Source organism: Vanellus vanellus, assembly GCF_965231255.1.
Source record: "Vanellus vanellus genome assembly, chromosome: 18".
Lineage (NCBI taxonomy): Eukaryota > Metazoa > Chordata > Aves > Charadriiformes > Charadriidae > Vanellus > Vanellus vanellus.
In genome coordinates this window covers 9,154,145-9,167,814 of record NC_138923.1, presented here as the reverse complement: position 1 = coordinate 9,167,814, position 13,670 = coordinate 9,154,145, and the positions used below count along the sequence as shown (strand labels likewise).

Genomic DNA, 13,670 nt, shown 5'->3' with positions numbered 1-13,670 from the left:
TGACAGCATTCCCATCCCGCTGCAGGAGGGTTCGCTCCAACCCTTTCCCCATCCCAGCATCCCGTGTCCCCAGCTCCGGTCACTTCCCTGCCTGTCGTGAGAGGCTGAGACTGTCCAGCTGGCTCGCAGAGGATCTGGACAGGCTGTTTAATCAGGGAGAGCGATTCGGCTGTAATTTCTTCTGATAAAGTATTACAGATGCTGCATTTCTAGCCATCTGGCAGCAGGCTGCGTTTCCTGCCTCTGCTTCTCGCGCTCTCAGGAGAAGAGGGGAGAGAGGGATGACAAATTAAAGGCGGGACGGCGAGGAGGGCTGCGCCGGGATGGGAAGGGGAGCCGGGCAGAAATTCCCTTCTCCCATCCCTCCCGATGCCGCGCCGCCCACGCCGCAGGCTGGAAACCTGCAGGCACCGCTCGGCAGAGGACAGGACCGGTGAAAAGCACATCAACGTTCCCAGGAAAAGCCGAGCAAGTGGGGCCGGAGCTGTTAAAAGCCAGGCTGTCCCTTGGCAGGGCAGGGAGAGAGCCCCCAGCCCATCCCTCTCCACTGCCCCGAGCATCACCCCCGGCACAGGCACCGATCCGGATCCCCGGACCCTCGATGGCAATCACAGCCCGGGGGAAAGCGTCTGCCCCCGTGCTAATCAAACTGGGGAGAGCCAAAACCCGAACACAGTGGAGCCCATCCAGCCCCAGAGCCCAACAAATACTCTGCCCCGAGAGGAGCGATCCGGCGGCGCGGGGGGGGGCTCTGCAGACAAAAGGCAGCTCGCCGGCATCTACCAGAGCCTGAGCAGCACCGTCGCAGGGTTCAGAGCATTAAAAATAACTGAAGGGAAGGGCTCGCACTTCATTACTCTCGACAGAACTGGGTCTTGGTCACGCCAAGTATCTGCTGGGGAGCAATCACGGCGCCGCACGCCGCAGCCCTCCCTCGCGCCGCTCAGGTGTGACGCTGAAGCAGAACGGGGCCAGGGATAAAAGGGGGCCGCAGGGGGGGGTTATCTTCCCCTTCTCCCCGACCTGCCGCTGCGAGATGTGCAGACCCCTCACGCCCCGCACCCCTCACACCCCCGCTCCTGCTCTCAGGACCGCGTCTCTCCACCCGCGTTTTGGGGAGACGGGGATGTGGGTACCCGCGGCAGGGCTGGGCGGCACGGCGCCGGGCAGCTGCGATGCTTTCATCTCGTCGGCAGCACCGGGCTGCAAAAACCCAGGAGATGCCTTGGCAGAGGGCACCATCGATGCCAGCGGTGCTGCGTGGGATAACCAACCCCGGCTGAAGTTTCTTCGCGAACCACAGAGAGTTAAAGGCTGGCTGAGGCCCTGAAGCATGAGGTTTTATGCATATGTAGCTAATGTAATACAATTATACATTAATATATAACTAACAGTCATGGTAATACAACATTACAGTAGGTAGATTATCCCATCTCCTGTAATTTATTATTGTTATTTGTAATCCATTAGTGTCCAGAGCTGAACCCGGGTCAGAGTGCAGCATCCCGGCACGCTTTCGTGCAGGAGAGGGCGGATGGAAGACCCTCCTGCTACGGGGCCAAATCCTGCCCCGAGCTGCTGCAGCAGCGAGTCGCGGGCAGAGACCGTCCACCCCCGCGGCACCCCATGCTCAGGTCCCAGTGGGAGACATCCACCGACACCGGGTAAAGCCACAAGGCATTGCCCACCCAACACCCCCCACAGTGCCCTGCCCCAAAATGCGGGGCCAAAGGGGCCGAGGGGCTCGGTGGGGATCTGGCAGGGGGATCCGGCAGCCCCGGGGCCGGGCCACCACCTCGCCATCGCCGCAGAGCCATTCCAGTTGCCTTTGAGGGGAAGGAACAAAGCCCAACTGGTTTCGCGCAGCCACCAATTAATCTTGATCGACACCACCCTCCATAGTGAGTCATCCACCCGAAGTCAATTTACATTTTTATTAAATCACACAGGAAAATTAGAAGCGTTATTACTTCCCTCCGATTCAATACGTGTTCTGTGTTCCCCCACCATTCACCGTGTGGGAAAACATCCCGGCATCTCCGGTTTAACCGTTTCTTCCCAGCACTCCCCACCCCAAAGCATCTCTTTTGCGTAGCCTGGAAATAAATCAGGCCAGCCTTTGCAGGAGGAGAGCGGGAGAGAAACCAGATACCTCCAGAGAAAGCGCGACAGGCGGCGATGCCACTGCCCGGGGAAGGAGGACCGCAAAGGCAAAGGGCGGCAGCGCCCGGCACGGTGCATCCCCGGACACACCGATGCGAGCCACGGGCAGCCCCACCGACCCCGACCCCAGCTCCAACCTGGCCGCTCTTCTCCACAGGGACGGATCCTCCCGCTCGTGCAACCACCACAGCCCTCGCACGGAGCTGGATCTGCCCTGGGAAGTTCACTAGGAGGGAAAAACGGATCCGTATGCACCACGGCAGCCAGGCAATCAATACACATTTATATCCATCCTTAAAGCCATCCCGTTCTGCCATGTCTGCTGCGCGCAAGATTATATCATCCTTGCTGCTACAACACAAGCATCTAAATTCAACATCAATTTATTTATGGTCTCCACATGATACAAGCAGATCTGCGAGAGAGCTGGAAACGTATCGTCGGAGAAAGATAAAGATGTACATGTGCACCAGCGAGACCAGAGGGCTTCCCCGGGAGCGGGCGCGAATCTGGGTTTGTGGTGCACGCCTCTACGCTTATGAGGCTATTTAGTGGGGTAAAACAAGAGGGAAGTTCTCCTATCGCTGCCAGAATTAATATTTGCTTGAAGGGAAAGCCCAAAAGCTCCCACTGGAATCGCGTCTCCGTCCTGCTGGGCACTGGGATGGAGAGTCCTTGCTCTGAAGAGCACTTAATCTGACTGGGTCTGAAAATTATTTCTCAAGGATGATCGCTGCTATGATGGAAGTATTTCCCAAGGATGAATGCCGATTGTTTGCAAAGCCCGATCAATTTGGACCGTATTTCCTGTGGCTGGAGCAAGAGGAAGGAAGGGAATTTCCATTTTGCAATTAAATTCCAAAAAGTACTATATTTTTCTCCTAAATCAGGACAAAGGCACGGTTTGAAACCTCTGTGCTTCCTGCCAGTGGGGAAGACTCCAAGTTTCAACCACACTCTTTGCAATTCAATTAGCTGTGTCCTAGACAAGGACCGAAAACCGAGCGCCTTGCCCGTGGCCGCGCAGGGGGGCAGGCAGCAGCCCCAGCAGGCGACCGGAGCCCACCGGGGCCTCCCCGCCACCTCCACCACATCTGAGAGTTGAAAACCCATCGCTGCAACTCTCCAAACGCTACCGCTTTGCAGCCTTGCACGTTGCTGCATAAAAATACTGGTTTTCTGGGTGCGCGCACGGCTGGTTAGCGCAGGCAGGGTACCTGCGAGCTGCCTGCTCCTTGCCATGGTCCAGTGAGCCAGGCACCGAGCCGGGCACGGCCACGGTCTCATTTTGGCATGTCTACAAAGCCTGGCTGCCTGCTCGGGAGTCCTGAGCCCTCCTGCCAGGCTCTCAATGCACCAGGAACCGCAAGCTCCCAGGCGCACCAGTTTGTGGCACAGGGATGCTCATGACACAGGGATGCTCGCGGTACAGGGATGCTCACGGTACAGGGATGCTGGTGGCACAGGGATGCTGGCAGCACAGGGATGTTCGCGGTACAGGGATGCTCGCAGTATAGGGATGCTCATGGTACAGGGATGCTCATGGTACAGGGATATTCGCAGTACAGGGATGCTGGTGGCACAGGGATGCTCATGGCACAGGGATGCTCGCGGCACAGGGATGCTCGCGGCACAGGGATGTTCGCGGTACAGGGATGCTCGCAGTATAGGGATGCTCGCAGTATAGGGATGCTCATGGTACAGGGATGCTCACGGTACAGGGATATTCGCAGTACAGGGATGCTCGCGGTACAGGGATGCTGGTGGCACAGGGATGCTTGCGGCACAAGGATGCTCGCGGCACAGGGATGCTTGCAGCAAGCGGAGCCTTTTGGAAACACGCTGCTGTTGAACCCCAGCTTTGCAAACACCCTTTCTGTCTCTTCCCCTCGGTCACCTCGGCACAGAACTGCTGGCTCAGCACTGCAGCGCCTGCCCCCACCCCACGTCTGAAAGAGAAGCCAGGAACAGAGACAGGAGAGGGAATCCCCTCGCAAGCGAGGAGCGGAGCCCCGCTCGCCCCGCCACGTCCCCGCATGCCATCCCGGGGAGGCACGCTCCTCCTCGGGGGGCAGCCGCCATGCAACTTCGGATTTCCCAGGCTGCCTGAAAAGGGCCTTTCGCGAATTCCTCCAATGCCTGCAGCGCTTCTGAAGTCCTGTTTTTCCACTCCAGCAGCCCCCCCTCCTTGTTTTCCTTCTCCGGCTGCTGACCCAGATTTCATAATGAATGAATCCATGCAGGGCTCTTCAGACTTTAATTATTTTTTCACTTTTTCTCATCATACATTATGCATCAATAAAAAAAAAAAAAAAAACAACAAAAAACACCACACCACAGCACAATTAATTTAAGCTTGAATGGTTAACTCCTGCCTATCACTAATAGCAAAAGTGTCTGGAAATTGCAGCTCTTATTTTAGACCTCACATTAATGTCAGGGATGAAAACAAACAGTTTTTGAGAGGCTGCAGTAGCTTGGCTAAGACAGCAGACGACAACTGATGTATTTCTTCGCAAAAGCTGCTATTTTTGGCTATTTACAGCGAGAACCTGCCATGCACCTGCCCCTTCTTCCCCCGCTCGCGCCCACAAGCGAGCTCTGCCTGTGGTTCGGGCAGGACGGCAACGGGATCCGGCACAGCCACAGCCCAGCAGGGCCCCGGGCAGAGCCGCCCCACGGTCACCGCAGCCCCCCTGGGCTCGGTCCCCCCGTGGCTCGGTGGGTGCCGTCCCCACGGGCCACGCTCCCCGAGCGGGCGACGGCTGGGCTCCGGGGGAGCGAGCCCACGCGCGCGGTGCCTGCCTCCGAAACCTGAAGGCACTTTGCAAACATTCATGAATGAACACTCCCGGCAGCCCAGGGGAGATTATTATTAGCCGTCCCGGAGGTCTTGAGCAGCAGAAAGATGTTTTCCTCTCCGCTCTGTCGGCTCAGCCCCGCTGCTTTCAGAGGGGCGGCACCGAGCTAACGGGGTCGGTGCAGCCCGGGCACATCCCGAGCATCCTCCCCGGGCTGCAGGGAGGACCACGGCTGCGGGGATGCTCCCGCCCTGCAGAGCAGATTAACGCCTCTGCATCGTGGCAGCTGATTTTTGGCACACGTACGGCGATCTCTTCTCAGCAAAAAGGTCCCAGCAGATGAGGCGCTTAACCACAAACCTAATTACTGTCCTCCTCCCTGCTCCTCACGCCTGCCGCTAGCGGAAGGCCGGATTTCCCTGCGCCTCCTCTCCGCTCGCGGCCGGCCGAGAGCGCAGCCGGCGCGATGCTGCCTCAAGTGCGGCGATGGAGCCGCCGCGGAGGGGACCAGAAGCCCACGCGTGCTGGGAATGACGGTCACGGCTGCTTCACTGGATCAGCGTAAAAGCAACCACGCATCCCTCCCTCCCCCCCTCCGCTCGCCAGCCGCTGCCTCCTGCTCCGGCAGTAGGCGCCTTCGGGTTGGTGCATCCATCCTGCAAAGGGCTCAGCACCCTTCGGCACCTCACCAAAGCCCACCCCGGCCCGAAGGGCAGCCAGAGCACAAGCAGGATCGGAGGAAGCTCCCGTGGGATCCCACTGGGAGCGCGGGTGACGCTGGGTGGGGGAGCACCCCGCCAGCTTTTCCCGGCGGAGCTGGGGCAGTGGGGAAGCGGGAACAAACTCCCCCCACTTCCCCAGGACCCAGGCGGAAACCTCCCAGCTCACAACCAGCCTCTTTTCCCAAGGGATAAGATTTTAATCCCTCCAACCCCCCGGCCAGGGAAGTCCCTGTGCCAACCTCCCCCTCGGGGGGGGGGGGGGGGGGGCGCTCGCAGGGGATGCCGCGGGCTCGGGGGGAGGGGGGGTCCAGCTGCACCCACACCTCTCCCTTCCAGGCAGGGCCAGAAAGGCATCCCCGGCCAAAGACCAACTCTCGGCCAATTCTGACCTCTCCAGCTGAAACCCCAGCCCTGCCGCAGGCAGAGGCAGCGCTGCCCTGGATTTAAGGGACAGTCAGGATGGGACCAGCGATCTGCCAAGCTCTGCCTGCAGCCCTGCCTACGCACGTCCCTTAAAAAAAAAAAAAAAAAGAAAACAAACCGAACAAAACAAAACAACAAAAAAAACCCCAACCACACAAGCAAACACAAAAGGCCCTAATTTGATCATATTCCTCTGAACTAAAAGCACCTTTGACCTAAATTCCCACCGCGAGTTAGAATTCACCCTCTGCCGGCAAAGGCTTACGGCAGAAAGGAGCCGTGCGCGCACAGGGAGAGGCGGCTCCGGCTCCCACCCGGCCCCGGGGTCTCGGCCTCCCACCCCCCAGCAGGGAGCACAGAAACCCCCTGCGAGCCCTACCCAGGCCCAGGCGTGCTCAGGTGTCCCCGTTTCTATAAGAGGAGCTAATTTCCCATTATCCTCCGGCATCAAAGCAGCCTGCCTCTCCCTTCCATCCCATGCGCAAAGCCTGCGAGCGGAGCTATGGGAAGCATATGGAAAAACATCTCCAAGCACAAACATCCACCTACTGCGGGAGCTGTTGAAAGTTAAGAGAGCTATCCAAAAGGAGGGGATCACAAAAGAGGTTTTAACCAAAAGAAAACAGCCTCGCGTATATTTTTTTTTTTTCCCCTCCGAAAACACCCAGAGACCGAAGCTCTGCCTAAACACATGCCTTGCATTTTTGCTACTTCTGGCGGTTTAAAAGGCAGCTCGCAGCGTTCGCTGGTTTTGTTATTAAGGTGACAGCCAGAATTATTCCTGCTCTGTCCTTAGGAGCAGGTTTCCATCCCCTCCCAGCCAGCCAGGCTCCCGCAGGAGGGTTCGGTGGGCGCTCGGGGGGGACCGAGCCGACGGCACGCTGCTCCTGCGCCGCGGCTCATCCCGACCTCGCGCACCGGCTCGGCCGAGCATCCTCGGAGTTTGTCAACACCTTTGCAAGAGGTTTCCCGGGGAGAAGGGAGGAAGGAGATTACAGAGCGCTGACAAGCTCCCGGGATGTTTTCGAGATGCTCTGCAAGCCATCAGCCTGCGCCGAGCTCCCTCCCGGGGCTGCAGCGGAGAGCGGGACCCCACGGCACGGCACGGTCCCCGCTGGGCAGCGGGAGTGAGCGGCCATCCCACCCGGGACGAGACCCTCCGGTCACACTGGGCTGAGTCACCTGAACCTACCAGTTCTCATCAATCCTTCTGGCAAGAGGAACAAATAATCCTCAGGGAAAGCTGTTTTTGGAGGCTGCCGAATTGTTCTTGGCACTGCTCGGAGAGCTTCAATTCGCGAGAAAATCCCAAGCATTTTAATATAGCCGGAATATTTGCTCACAGGACGACTAGCCCCGCCACAAGATGGGACCCAGCCCCCGCGGAGCCGGCCCGTCACAGGGACACTTCTCTGCCCTTTTAATGCAGAGGGGGAAAGACGCCGAGACAGAGCCCGGGTCGCCTCCTGCGCGCGGTGCCACGGCCACGAGGGTCTGCCAACACGAGACCCACCAGAAACCATCCCCAGCAGGAGCTGGACTGGTCCTAAGTCATGGGGGTGGGTCGTCTGCGGGTCCCTGTTGGTCCCCAACACGCATCCAGCGCAGCCAAGCGCCGCAGCATCCCCCCTGCCCCTGCGGCACCGCCGGCTGCCCTCGGACTGGGGGGTTAATCTTTGCTTTGTCCCTGTGCCGCGCTCCACCGTGCCCTTTGCCGGCGATGGCCACTGCCAGCCAGGAGCAGCCCTGGCCACCTCCCGTGTTGACTTTGGCCGGTGGAAGCCACGTCTCTTCCTTGGGGCCACCTCGCAGGTGGTCAGCTGACGCCGGCAAACTGTTTTCCCTTGGCCGAGGGGAAAAAGCCTCATTATTATTTTTTTTTCTTTCCTTTCTTCTATTTTAAGATCAGAGGCCTAAAATTAGCTCTGCTCACACAATGGGCCTCTGAGATTTAATCCCTTCCCTCCCCAAGCAGCCGACAAAGTAAGTTGCCGTTTGCTGCGTTTCTACAAACTTCTCAGGCCACCAAAATAAGTAAACAAACAAACAAACAAACAGCAAGCGCACGAGGGCCAAACCATTCTGTCCAGAGGGACTTAAAAAATAGCTGTACCCTGGAGCTGCCGCTCCTCGGGACCGCAGCAAAAAGCCAACAGAGACACCATCGCGGGGGCGGTGGTTACCGAGGGCATCACGGCTCCGGCTGCCTCCCCCTACAACGCACACAAGGACAGAGCAGGCAAAGGGATGCTCGGGCTCCAAAGCCCACCGAGCGCGGTTTGCTTCCCCAGAAAAGCGGGTGGGATCTGACCCTGCCGTGCCCGAAACCCCGGGCGACTGTTCACCACGTCAACGGGAGCAGAACCAGCCCCCGGCTTCAGTCGCAGCCCTGATGCTGATGCACCTCGACGGCGGGCGCACGGCTCCTCCACACCTCAGCGCCGCAGTCTGTAAGGTGGGGTAATTGTACGGACCTCGCTCACGGCAAAGCAATTACTTAACATTTGTAAAGTGCCTTGCCGTTAATTAATTGCCATTAACTCATTAGCTAGATTTTGACCTCCTCAGCCCAGCTTTACACCATGCCCCGCTGGGCAGGGGCGGCTGTGCTCGGCGCACGCAGAGCCCTCGCACAGCTCGCTGCACGGGTGCCCGGGCGGCGCTGCCGGTGCACCGCAGGGTGTTCCTGCACGGCTGCGCGAGTGCCACCGGTCCCCTGCCTGGTTCTCCCGTGCCGTGCTTCCCGGGGAGGCTTTGGGACTGTCCCTCGGTGGGGGTCCGGCCGCGCCGCTGCGCGCTGCCCGGCTGGGTGTGCGGGAGCTGCACGGGCCCACCGGGGTCTGCGGAAACGGAAGCAAACACCCATCTGGCACTGGATTCCCTGCCATATGCTTCCCATACGAACGCGTCCGCCCGCAGCTCGGCGCCAGGGGAGCAGCGCGCCTTCCCCCTGCGCCCCGTGACGTCCCGCACCCAGCACGCATCCCTCGCCGCCGGGCTGGTGACCGTGAGAAAGCAGCAGGGTGAAAACCTGCCCACGTGGCAAGCGCGGACATCCATGCCCTCTCCCTGCGTGCATACACCCGCTGCCATCCCCTCTCCCAAATAAGCGATGTCCCCCCCTGCGGGAGCACCCAGCATCGCCCGGGACTGCACTAACTCTGCCCACTCACCGCAGCACCCAACCGCTGCAGCTGCATCCCCCCACATCTCCCCTCTCCATCCTCGGGGCAACGTTTGCTCAAAGACCCGGGTGGGAGCCAGAGCTGCTCCTCCCCAAAACCACAACCCCTGCCCGTCCTGCCAGGTGCCGCGGCATTTCCAGGTGCCAGATCCCGCGCCCGAGTGATGCTGCTGGACCACGGTGCGGCCCCTCAGGGACGGATGCTGCAGGCAACGACCAGCAAGTGATGCCGATCTCTGCTGGAAAAATCCCCTGCCAGCCCCCTGCCGGAAACCCCAGCGTCTGGTTTCACCCCAAACAGACCCCAGCCCTACCAGCGGCAAGTCCCGCAAGCAGCAGCATCCCTTCACTTGGCAGAAGCGCCCCGCAGCCACCATCCTGCACAGCCGCCCTCCTCCACCGGCTTCCCGCGAACAAACCCGCACGTGCCACGGAGCGAAACCCACAGGAGCGTGGCGGGCAGAGCCCAGCGCCGGCCACCCCAGACCGGCTCCCCGGGCAGCCCGCTGCGGGCCGGCAGCAGCCCGGCACGCGAGACCGCGGCCTCGGGAGCAGCCAACAACAACAAACTCGTGTGTGAGCGACAAAGGGAAAAACTCGGCGAGGAAACAATATTCGGCTCGACTCTTCCCGAGCGCATATCGTAAATAACGCCGCGTATGGGTTTGTTTTATTTGTTTTAATTATGAAAACATAGCCCGGATTGTCCTGCTGGCTTGGGCGAGCTCCATCCCCGAGCAGGGGAAGCGAACGAGCAGCCCCGCAGAGCTGCACCATGTCTGGCAACCCTACAATAAACAAAGGACCCGCTGCACCTCGCCGGCCTCATCCCCGCCGCGAGGAGCTGCGAGCTCCATGCGATCCTCAGCCGCCGCGGCATCGCTCTGCCAGGCTGAGCCGCGCTCGGGGACCGGAGCAGCCGGGGGTCCCCGAGCACCGTGCCGGCGGCAGCCAGCCCAGGCGGCATACGGAGCCCAGTGGTGCCGGTACCCGGCGAGAGCTCCACAGCTGGGAGGGAAACAAGCACCTGCGGGGAGACATATCGCACACCCCAATGGCTGTTTCCAAGGCGATCGTTTATCTGGGTCCGTCAGTCCCGCGTGTCGGGGGCTACAAGCCTTTCTCAGGTATTTATCCCCTTTCCTTTTTTTCCCCTCTATCTTAACACCAGATTTTCTCACCGACGTCTCCATCACCGCTGCTTTTGCCCCAACATACCGTGGCTGTTGCTCCACGCGCCTGCTGTGCACGTTGGGCAATGGGGCCAAGCAGGAGGCAACCTCTGGAACTATTTTTTTTTTTTTTTTTTTGCGTCAGAACAACCTTTCCTTCTCTCGCTTCCTCCTCCGGGTCCAGGATGGATGATCTGACCCTCACCTCCCACAGCATCCACCTCAGCGCACGCAGGGCCGGGAGAAAGCCGAGCAGCCCGAAGCTGAGACAAGCCTCAGACACAACCAAGTTAAAAATACATATTTTATTTTTTTTTTTCAGACAAAAGTTCAGTCCCCAAATGGTAAGAGAATCCAGGAAAAATGCGGCAGGCCCGGCTGGTGGCCGGCTTCCAGCGCGAGCACCTCCCTTCGGAGGAATCCAGCGAGGAGTCTCGACTAATCCACCCCGGACACACCAGCATTTCTTCCTCGTATTATTGGGTTGGGTGTTTTTTTGGTTGGGGTTGGTTGGGGTTTTTTTTTTTTGTTTTTTTTTTTCTTTTTTAATTTCTTTCTTTTTTCCGTCTGCTCAGCAGATTTGACATTTGCTGGGAAGGCGCCCACAGCTGCGGGGGGAGGGGAGGGGTAACCGCGCCGGGGGGGCACAGCCGGAGGGACCCCAAGCGCTCGCTGCCGGCTCCTGGCACCAGCCCAGGGCGCGCAGGTAGGAGCGGCTGGAAAAGAAGGGACCGACCAGAGCAAGAGCCGCCGCACACGCGCTCGGCGCTCACGCAGAACAAACACATGACATTACCCCCGTGCCTCAGTTTCCCTTCCCCTGAGAGGTATGCTGGGGGGGGGGGGGGGGAACAAACACAAGCCCTCAAGGTGACACAGACACACTGCTGCGGCCGCCCCAGCGCGACGGGTCCCCAAGCGCCTCCTCCAGCCCCAGTGAGGACCTGAGTCTCCGCCTGAGGTCATCCCATGCCATGCCATCCCATCCCGTCCCATCCCATCCCATCCCATCCCATCCCATCCCATCCCATCCCATCCCATCCCATCCCATCCCATCCCATCCCATCCCATCATCACGGATGCCGCCTCCACGTCCCATTCCTGCCCTTCCTCACCAGCAGTTCCCAAAGCCAGTACCCCAATCCCCCCCTCGCCTCGCTCTCTGTCGCTGCTTCTCCCCAGCTCTGGGCCCGGGGACCCCTCGCCTCCCCCACAAGCCCCACGTGCCCCCCAGGATTTTTTCACCCAGGGCAGATCCACCGTCCCCACTGGGCTCTGCTCCCACGGCCGGTTCCCCCATGCTGGCAGGAGCAGCCGGATGGGGACGGGACAGGGACAGGACACAGGTGGCTTTGCCATCCGCATCAGCTCGTTACTGTCGGGAAGGAGAAGAGCCGGGGGGAGGGAGGGGGTCACCCCTGGTCCTCGCGGACTCGGCACCGGCGCCTCCACAGCCCCGCAGCGGGGAGGAGCGGCCGCTTTCGGGTCAGCTGGCAGGCGCTGCTCTCCCTCCCGGTGAGATGCCCACTGAGGAATTTGCGCTTCATTCCTTGACACCCGCTTTAATTATAGGTATGGAGTCGGCTTCTCTCTTTCACAAGAGCCGTGAGCTAATTTCCTGCTCCTCTTTCTCCGCGAGGCGGTCGTGAGTCACTCGCTCCCTCCGTGTCCCAGCCGAGGGCGGTGGGCTCTGCCAAAGCCCTCCCCAAGGACCAGGGCAGAAACTCCCAGCACCGAAGCTGTCGACTGTCACACCCCAGGATGATCTTAAAAAATGGCAGCCCCAGTTTTCCCCTGGCAGAGGGGCAGTAGGTGACACCGCGCCGCGACGGGCACCGTCTAACGCCTCAAAGGCGGCCAGCGCGCAGAAGGATGCTGCGTGCTCGCCCGCCGGCCGGCGCGGCACGCTTCTGCCACGGCCAGACGCCGATGGTCTCCCCAGAACCCTCACCCAGAAGCAGAGCGAGCGCATCCCGAGGCGAGGCTGCTGGGGGAGCCCGGCACGGCACGCAGACCGCCCCGGCACGCACACCGCGCCGCTGCCTACCCGCCTGCGCGGTTAGCGAGTACACCCCCACGTCAGCTTTATTTTCCTGCCCAGCCACCGAAGCGGCAGCGGGGCCACCACCCCATCACCCGTTTCTTCCTGAAGCCTCTTCCTTTGCAGGGTGGTGGTGGTTTGGTTTTTTGTTGTTGTTGTTGTTGTTGTTTTTAAACATAAACTCGTTAATCCCAGTATAATGAGGACTTTCCTGGCTGCGGATTACCATTATTCAGTTCAAGGAGACACGGATAATTGTTCACAAGCAGACGAATCTCTACAGTCTACGGAAGGATCCCCCACCCCACGGAGGGGAGAGGCGGTGGGTCCCCAGGAGCGGGGCGCTTGCCCCTTGTCTCGCTGGGGTGTGTGTGACCCGGTGTGCGGAGGGCTCCTGCCCCAATGCCCGGCCATCCCCAGCGTGGTTTTCTGCTAAATCCCCCCAGAGCATCCCTGCTGCCCGTCCCGGCTCCGCACGGCTCAGGCATGGGCTGGGAACCCCATGGGGGCTCAGGGAAGGGACCCCCCCCCCGGCTCGCAGCAGCCACGCTGCGCTGCTGTTCGCTTTATTTTTTAATCAAGTCACGAGACAGGGCGGATGCTGCTGGAAATAAATCATCAACCGCAACAGTAATAAAGACAAGCGGGCGGCCCCAGCCCAGACTCCGTGAGCCTGGGACCAGCCAGCGGCCGAGCTGCCACCGCCACATCGCTGCCGACAGATGATGCAGCAGCTCTTGTGCCGTGCCCGGACGCTGCAGGTTGTCACCGAGGAAATGGTGACACGGTTGTACCAGGAGAGGAAAGACGGCTGGGGACACAGCCCGCCGGGCCGGCCGCACGCCCCCCGTACCACCGGGAAAAAGCCACCAAGGGCTGTGGATATCCCCTTGGATACTCGCCCCGGGGACAAGCATCCCTCCTCGCTCGGGGCTGCATCTCCCCTCTCCAGCCTCCTCCAGCCCCGCGGCCAAGGGTAAAAGGGGAAACAAAATCTGTGCGTGTCTCTGCCCGCTGCCGGGTGCCAGCAAGGTTCTTCTGCAAAGATCGAGCAACGTGGGGATGGCAACAGAGCCAACAGCATCCCCCCGGCCCCCCCGAGCCCCACATTGCTGCCAGCCCCCCAAGCCCTGCAGGGACCCCTGGGCCAGCTCCCAGGAGCTC

The 13,670-nt window shown here is 60.3% G+C and overlaps 1 protein-coding gene across 1 annotated transcript in view; it reads right to left on the bottom strand.

Moving 5' to 3' along the window:
* Positions 1-13,670, bottom strand: part of RXRA (retinoid X receptor alpha) — a 119,018-nt gene that overhangs the window by 88,775 nt on the left and 16,573 nt on the right. The gene's annotated exons all lie outside the window — the stretch shown is intronic.